Source organism: Hyperolius riggenbachi, chromosome 9 (genome assembly GCF_040937935.1).
Source record: "Hyperolius riggenbachi isolate aHypRig1 chromosome 9, aHypRig1.pri, whole genome shotgun sequence".
Classification (NCBI taxonomy): Eukaryota; Metazoa; Chordata; class Amphibia; order Anura; family Hyperoliidae; genus Hyperolius; species Hyperolius riggenbachi.
In genome coordinates this window covers 64,088,871-64,096,525 of record NC_090654.1, presented here as the reverse complement: position 1 = coordinate 64,096,525, position 7,655 = coordinate 64,088,871, and the positions used below count along the sequence as shown (strand labels likewise).

The following is a 7,655-nucleotide window of genomic DNA, read 5'->3' as shown; positions in this document are numbered from 1 at the left end:
AATTTTTTTTTTATGTTTAGAGTGTGGGAAAAATTTTTTTTTAATTATGTGGGGTCCCCCCTCCTGAAACTTTTTAACCCCTAGTCCCCCATGCAGGCTGGGGTAGCCATAATGTGGAGCTCTGACCGATTGGGGCTTCAAACCCTGACTATACCAGCTGCAAAAAAGGTCCCTTAATCCCAATTTTTGCTTCGGGGTATATGTTGGGGGGCCCCCCTGGTTTATTTTGCCCTGGGGCCCCATTGTAGCAGCACTATCTGTATTAATGGTAATTTTAGAACTGTGGAAATTCCATGTGTGCGTTGCACAGCTGTCAGGGGCCAGCAGAGGGCGCTATATGTGCATGAAACAGAGGCGTCCCATTTTCCTGATGTAACCGAGGAATAGAATTGCTACAGGAAGTCGAGGATAGTACTGCACAGATCATGTCGTGTGTGTAATTGCATCAGGTGCTAAACTTTCTGAATTTCAGGCACCAGTTATCTCTCGACCTTCATGATTTCAGTTTCCATTAAAGAAAAAAATCAAAACTTCTCCAGCAGTCCGAGGGAGGTGAGTGAGTGGATGGAGATCCAGCAATACTGGAGAGATAAACAGTGGAAGGAGCCGAGTCTTTTAGCAGCACACAGTGGCGTAGCTAAGTAGCTGTGGGCCCCGATGCAAGTTTTACAATGGGGCCCCCCAAGCACTCTATACATAGCAATTGATATGGTGCACCAAAACCTGCCAATGGCAACTACAGAGTCAGAGGTGCAAGGAAGGGATGGGAAACAGTTTGTTAATGATTACCACTATTCAAAGTATCTATAGAAGTGATTATTATGAGCACAGGACCAATAGAGAGCTAATAATGTAGTTGAGGGAGGGCCCTTCGGGGCCCCTCTGGCCCAAGGGCCCCGATGCGGTCGCTACCGCTGCACCCCCTATTGCTACGCCCCTGGCAGCACAGAATATGTCAGGAGTAGGGATGAGCAAGCAACATTTTCACATTTGGTCTCCCATCAAATCCTTCTTGCTGGATTGATAACCAAGCTGGGCAAGAATGAGAATTTTCAATAAACGATCATGAATTATACCTTATAAACTTTAGCATGATCATTTAATCTATGCAGCCCATGATTTTGATTGAAAGACTTCTATTTTTTTTGGTTGTTTCATTTTGATTTTCGATTGTTTTACTTTAACGATCGTTTTGGCTAGTTGAGTGCCTGTTTGCAAAAACACTTGCTATTCATGCAGACCGAATAAAAGTTCAACGTAAATCTTGATTTTGCTCATCCCTGATCAGGAGAGGACAATCAGATGATGGAAGGTGTAGAGTCCTTCATCTGCACATAGTATTTCAGATGAGGAAAGTTATGCAGTCCTATATAGAGTATATTACAGTAAAGGTGGTCATACATGTATGCGTTGGACTCTACAGGCTTCTGGTGGTGTCTTGTATAAATGCTTTTCTGCAAGTGTACAGAAAAGCTTTCAGTGGTGGTCATGGTCTTTCACCCCCACATGGGGACACGGAGCGTGGCAGTACACGCAGGGCCGCCATCTGTAGTATAGGTCAGCTATGTAAGGTGCCTCCAGTATAAGTTAGCTAGGCAAGTGCATCCAGTATATGTAGACAGTATAGTTGCCCCCAGTATATGTAAGCTAGATAGGTGCCTCCAATATAGGTAGCCAATAGAGTTGTCCCCAGTATACGTTAGCTAGGTATAGGCGCAGCGGCAGGGGAGAGCGGGTATAGTGCAGTGTCACAAGGAGCCCCACTGGCCGTGAACACGCAAAACCGTCCGATCCGATTCTAGCACACAGATTGAGAGCTATGGACGCAATCTGCGTAGAATTGGCGGAGTTTGAGCGTCACGACGCAGTAGGGAGCCTGTGAGGTTACGAAAATACACTTTTACTCCAACCCAGGGGTAGATTTGCCACCATCTCTGTTTTCTATCAGCCCAGAGAAAACTGCTAACTGGCTATAGACCTGTGAAACAAACAACCGGTTAAAACTGTGCAATTCCTATCTATCTATCAAAACAGTAGCGTCCCTTCGGAAGTTTAGGTCTCGTCTGTGTATACTGAATAGAAGGTTTTACTGAGAGGTAAAGACCTTTTAAAAAGCCTTTATTTGTTACAATATAAATAATTAATATATACAGACAATCGTGAACAATTAAACGATGAGAGACAGTGATAACACAGTACATAAAAGAAAAAGGGATAAAAAGAACGAATACTTATGATTCTGTGGAAAGTCCGTTCGGGAAAAGACAAAGTTCCTTTGTTGCAGTTAGTTCGCAATATGGCCGAACCACATGGCCGTTGCTCCGCCTGCAAGATGGCCACTGCTATTTCCCCAAGCAGTGGCAGTCTTTTCGGTATGATGGAAAGTGGGGGAATTGGCTGGGAGTCCTCATGCAATCAGTTTTGAGCACTGACATTTCTGGGCGGAGTCTCAAGCTCAGCCCAGGGGCGTGTCAGGCAGTGAGTTCTCAGGGGAGGAACTTCCAACCATCCACAAAATATGTCCAATTCCATATCCCGCCGGGGTTTTGTCGCACATGCAAACCGATTTCATATTCAGATTGGGCTGAGAATACACGTTCATAGGACATCAAACTTGCAATATTTGGGGCGCACGGGGACCCCATTATTCATATCTCAGCCCCTGCTCGGGTTACCTGGCTATGTCTAGTATCACCATATTCTACAGAATTAGGGAAACAAAATTACGTAATTTTCATATTCCTCCTATGGATGGTATTTGCAAAATGTGACAAGTTATCAACACCATGCATTCCATATTCAGTCTAGTCGGTGCCGTCAAGACTGGGAGGAATGTAGGTGTCAATAGACCTCATGCTGTGCTAGCTTCCCCTGTTGAATAGACTCTGTTGGTATTTCAGCTCTGCCCAATTAGCACATTAGTGTCACCAGAGCTTTTCCGGGAGCCTTAAAAGGATTTCTTGCTAAACCAGGTTGCTTTAGCCATATGCTAACGCAGGCCCATTCAGCCCTCATGGCAAAAAGGGGGGGAAGGCAGGAAGGAAAAACTTCTATTTAAAAATAAAGAATGTCAGTTTTCCGATCACGGTTGCGATCGGACAATCGGCCGCGAATCCTCGGACGACTGGGCGTCGCCCGGCGTCACACCTCCCCCTTCCCGAGCTCTGCTCAGGGAGGTGTCAACAGGACGCCTTCCGTAGCAGCTATTGGCGCTGTTGGGTCGGGTTCCCCCTGACACCGCGACAGCCCATCAGCGTTTTGGTGTCGGCTGCCTGCTTTGTGTTGGATCGTAAAGTCGTACTGCTGCAATGACAGGCTCCACCGTAGGAGCTTGCCGTTGGTTCCAGCAGTACGGTTTAGCCAACTCAGGGGATTGTGATCAGTGACGATCGTGAAGGAGCGGCCGTACAGATACGACTGCAGTTTCTGTAGGGCCCACACGATCGCCAGGCACTCCTTTTCAGTTGTGGAGTAGGCTACCTCTCGGGGCAGGAGCTTCCGGCTCAGGTAGAGGATAGGGTGTTCATCCCCCTTTCCATCCACCTGGCTGAGGACTGCGCCGAGACCGTAGTCAGAGGCATCGGTTTGCACCACAAACCGACGACTGAAGTCTGGGGCCTGAAGCACAGGGGCGCTTGCGAGGGCCTGCTTCAAGGCCTGGAAGGCATTCTCGCAAGCGGGGGTCCAGCTAACAACCTTGGGGTGCTTCTTGCTAGTGGCATCGGTCAGGGGCTTCGCCAGTGTACTATAGGCGGGAACAAATTTCCTATAGTAGCCGGCGGTCCCCAGGAACGCCTGGACCTGCTTTTTCGTGATAGGTCGAGGCCATGCCAGGATGGCGTCCACCTTTCCCGTGTCAGGTTTCAGGGTGTTACCCCCCACCCGGTGACCTAAGTACTGCACCTCGGTCATGCCAATCTGACACTTACTCGGTTTAACCGTCAGATTGGCCATGGCCAGCCTCTCTAGTACCTGGGACAGGTGTTTGAGGTGTTCTTCCCAGGTGGGGCTGAACACCGCAATGTCATCCAGATACGCTACAGCGAACCCTTGCATTCCCTCTAGCAGGTCGTTCACGGCCCGCTGAAACGTGGCCGGGGCGTTCTTCATCCCAAAGGGCATCATCGTGAACTCGAAGAGGCCGAAAGGGGTGATGAAGGCCGACTTTTGCCTCGCGTCAGGTGCAAGTGGTATCTGCCAATACCCCCGGCTCAGATCCATGATTGATAGGTACCTGGCTGATGCCAGTGTACCTAGCAGCTCATCAATGCGAGGCATGGGGTAGGTGTCTGTTACCTTGTCCGCCCTCAGGGAGGAAAGCGCCATGGCCTCAGGATAGCGGGTGGCGTAATCCACCACCGTCAGGAGGTACCTTTTGCCACTGCTGCTGGGAGTGGGCAATGGTCCAATTATGTCGACTGCCACTCTGTGAAAGGGCTCACCTATGATTGGCAGTGGACACAAGGGAGCCTTGCGGGGGTTCCCAGCCCGTTTTACCTTTTGGCAAACAGTACATGAGCGGCAATAGTTGGTCACATCGATCCGCATCCTGGGCCAGTAGAAATGACCCTGGATACGGTCAAGTGTCTTGTGGATTCCCAAGTGCCCTGCCAGGGGAATGTCATGTGCGGACTTCAGCACATGCCCCCGGAAGGCACTGGGTACCACAAGCAACTTGGTACCCACACTTGTTTCACCTTCGGTGGGCTGTACAGGCTCGCTGTACAGCTTACCACCTTCCCAATATACCTTGAAGGTATCTTCATTCGTGAGGGGCTCAGAAGCCTGTCTTCTGAGTGCCTCGAGGCTAGGGTCAGTCCGGAGTGCTTGCACAAATGCAGCACTCTCGCTCTCAGCCAGCTGGCCCGTGGCATATGCAGTTAGTGGCTGAAGGCTACCATCCCTGTGGTCAGAGGAGGGGGAGGAGGCCGGAACCTCTTCCACCTGCTCTGAGCCCAGGTTCTGAGCAGCGCGGCTGCGTGTTACTGCCAGTACAGGTACACCTTCAGACTGGCACATACTGGCATTACTCACATCCTGGCTGCATGCATGAATTACAGTGACAGGTACAACAACATTTTCATCACAAACAATCGGTATATCAAACACAGGTACCTGTGACACAGGTACTATTGGACTCGGTACCCCTGGACTGGGCACATTCAACCCACCTCCCCCCTGTTCTTGCCCCTTGGTGCAAAGTACCTTAGTGTGGGCGGAGAGTCCGTCTCCCTCCTGGCAGTCTGAGGGGCTTGGGGCAGGTTCATAATAGGACACAAGCTTGCCCAGGTCGGTCCCCAACAAAACTGGGACCGGCAGTTGGTCCAGGACCCCAACAACCTTCTCTTGAACCCCCACCCCCCAATCGATGGACACCCGAGCCTGGGGAATGCGAGAAAGAGTGCCCCCCACTCCAGTGAGGGTAAGGTATTTGTCAGGGAGGATATTTTCCGTCGGGACCAGGTGCGCACGCACCAGGGTGACATCCGCTCCAGTGTCGCGGAAACCGGTAACAAGCTGGTCGTTCACTGTAACCAGCTGGTGGTTGCTCGTAGCGGAGTGGATCCCTCTCCCACCTGCGAACATGACGTTGTTGGGTGCTCCCGGCTGGGGTGCGCTGGCTGGCGGCAGTTGCCGTGGGCGAGGTGTAGGTGGTGCAGGAGCTGGCGCTGTCTGCCTCCGCTCCGGGCAGTTAAACTTCATGTGTCCGGGCTTGCGGCAAAAGTGACAGGTGATGCCCTCTGTTACTGCAGGCCTGGACGCAGCAGCTGCGCTGGAGGGCCTCTGGGGCGCACGGCTCACAGAGGTAGGAGAGTCTGCAAAATTGTGGGACTGACCTCCTCTCCAGCTAGATGGGGCAGTCCTGCGGGTCTCCGGCACCCTGGTCGTTGCAAAGGTCTCAGCGAGGTCTGCAGCGACCGTCGCTGACGCCGGTCGGCGCTCCAGCACAAACTGGCGTACGTCAGCCGGGCAAATGTTCAGAAACTGCTCCAGGACGATTGTCCTCCAGGACACCGTAAGACCCTTTAGTGAGGCCTAGCGTCCACTGGCGGAGTGTGGTGAGCAGACTGCTGACCACATCTTGATAAGAATCAGTAGATTTTTTCTGCCAGGACCTGAACCTTTTCCGGTAGGCTTCTGGCGTCAGCTGGTACTTAGTGATTATAGCCTCCTTTATAGCGGTATAATCATTGTCCTTTTCCACAGGCAACTCTGAGAAAGCATCAAGCGCTTTGTAGCGCAGCAAGGGTGTCAGATGTCTGGCCCACTGGTCTTGGGACAGACGATACTGACGGCAGGCCTTTTCAAAAGACCTCAAAAACAAGTCAATGTCAGTGTCTTTTTCGATAATAGCAAATTTAAATTTTGCACTTACTGGAGCGGCAGTCCCTTCAGCAGGGAGGCTGGGCGTTGAACTCCGGCTGGCTTGCTGCACTTTCGCCATGTTCAGCTCATGCTGTCGTCTCTCCCGCGCCTCTGCAGATTGGCGTTCCTCTCGCTTTTGCTCCGCCATGTACTGCAGGTACTTGTCCACATCAGTTTCCATCAGCTTTTGCAATGCCTGCTGCATTACTGGATCAACATAACTGGACAGTCCAGTACTGGCCGGTTCCAGGCGAGTACTTTCAGGGGTTCTGGGGTCGGGGATCACACTGACAGCCTCCTGCGTATCTGTTGCTGCATTGCCCGCGGGTTGCTCAACCTCGGTACGCACAGGATCTTCAGTCTCTGGTTCCCCTCGACTTGCGTTAGATGAGCCGGTGTCCTCCACAGTGGACACCTCCAGCGTCCGCAGATTCTGGCTATCCCATCGGTACAAGTCCGTTATCAGGTCCTGCTGTTTCTTGCCGCGGATGTCCATGCCTCTCGCCTCGCACAGACTCTGCAGGTCGGATAGGACCATGACCTTGTAATTCCCGGACATTTCCATGCCAAATAAAAGAAAACTTAGGGGAGGGGTACTGGTTACACAGTCTCTCTGTATATATGAAAAATATATTGCACTCAGTCACTACCAACGAATTAGTTCGTTTCTCGATAGGGCTAATTCGATAGCCCTACCTGAGATACTATCAGCACACACAGATCCCAAACGCTGCCGACCACTGTCACAAGGAGCCCCACTGGCCGTGAACACGCAAAACCGTCCGATCCGATTCTAGCACACAGATTGAGAGCTATGGACGCAATCTGCGTAGAATTGGCGGAGTTTGAGCGTCACGACGCAGTAGGGAGCCTGTGAGGTTACGAAAATACACTTTTACTCCAACCCAGGGGTAGATTTGCCACCATCTCTGTTTTCTATCAGCCCAGAGAAAACTGCTAACTGGCTATAGACCTGTGAAACAAACAACCGGTTAAAACTGTGCAATTCCTATCTATCTATCAAAACAGTAGCGTCCCTTCGGAAGTTTAGGTCTCGTCTGTGTATACTGAATAGAAGGTTTTACTGAGAGGTAAAGACCTTTTAAAAAGCCTTTATTTGTTACAATATAAATAATTAATATATACAGACAATCGTGAACAATTAAACGATGAGAGACAGTGATAACACAGTACATAAAAGAAAAAGGGATAAAAAGAACGAATACTTATGATTCTGTGGAAAGTCCGTTCGGGAAAAGACAAAGTTCCTTTGTTGCAGTTAGTTCGCA

The 7,655-nt window shown here is 50.5% G+C and overlaps 1 protein-coding gene across 1 annotated transcript in view; it reads left to right on the top strand.

The window, feature by feature from the left end:
* Positions 1-417: 417 nt before the first annotated feature.
* The window catches only part of SEMA3B (semaphorin 3B), a 175,267-nt gene continuing 168,029 nt past the window's right edge, over positions 418-7,655 (top strand). Inside the window, exon 1 of the mRNA XM_068252939.1 lies at positions 418-552. The gene's annotated coding sequence lies outside the window, so the exon portion shown is untranslated. The remainder of the gene's footprint in view (positions 553-7,655) is intronic.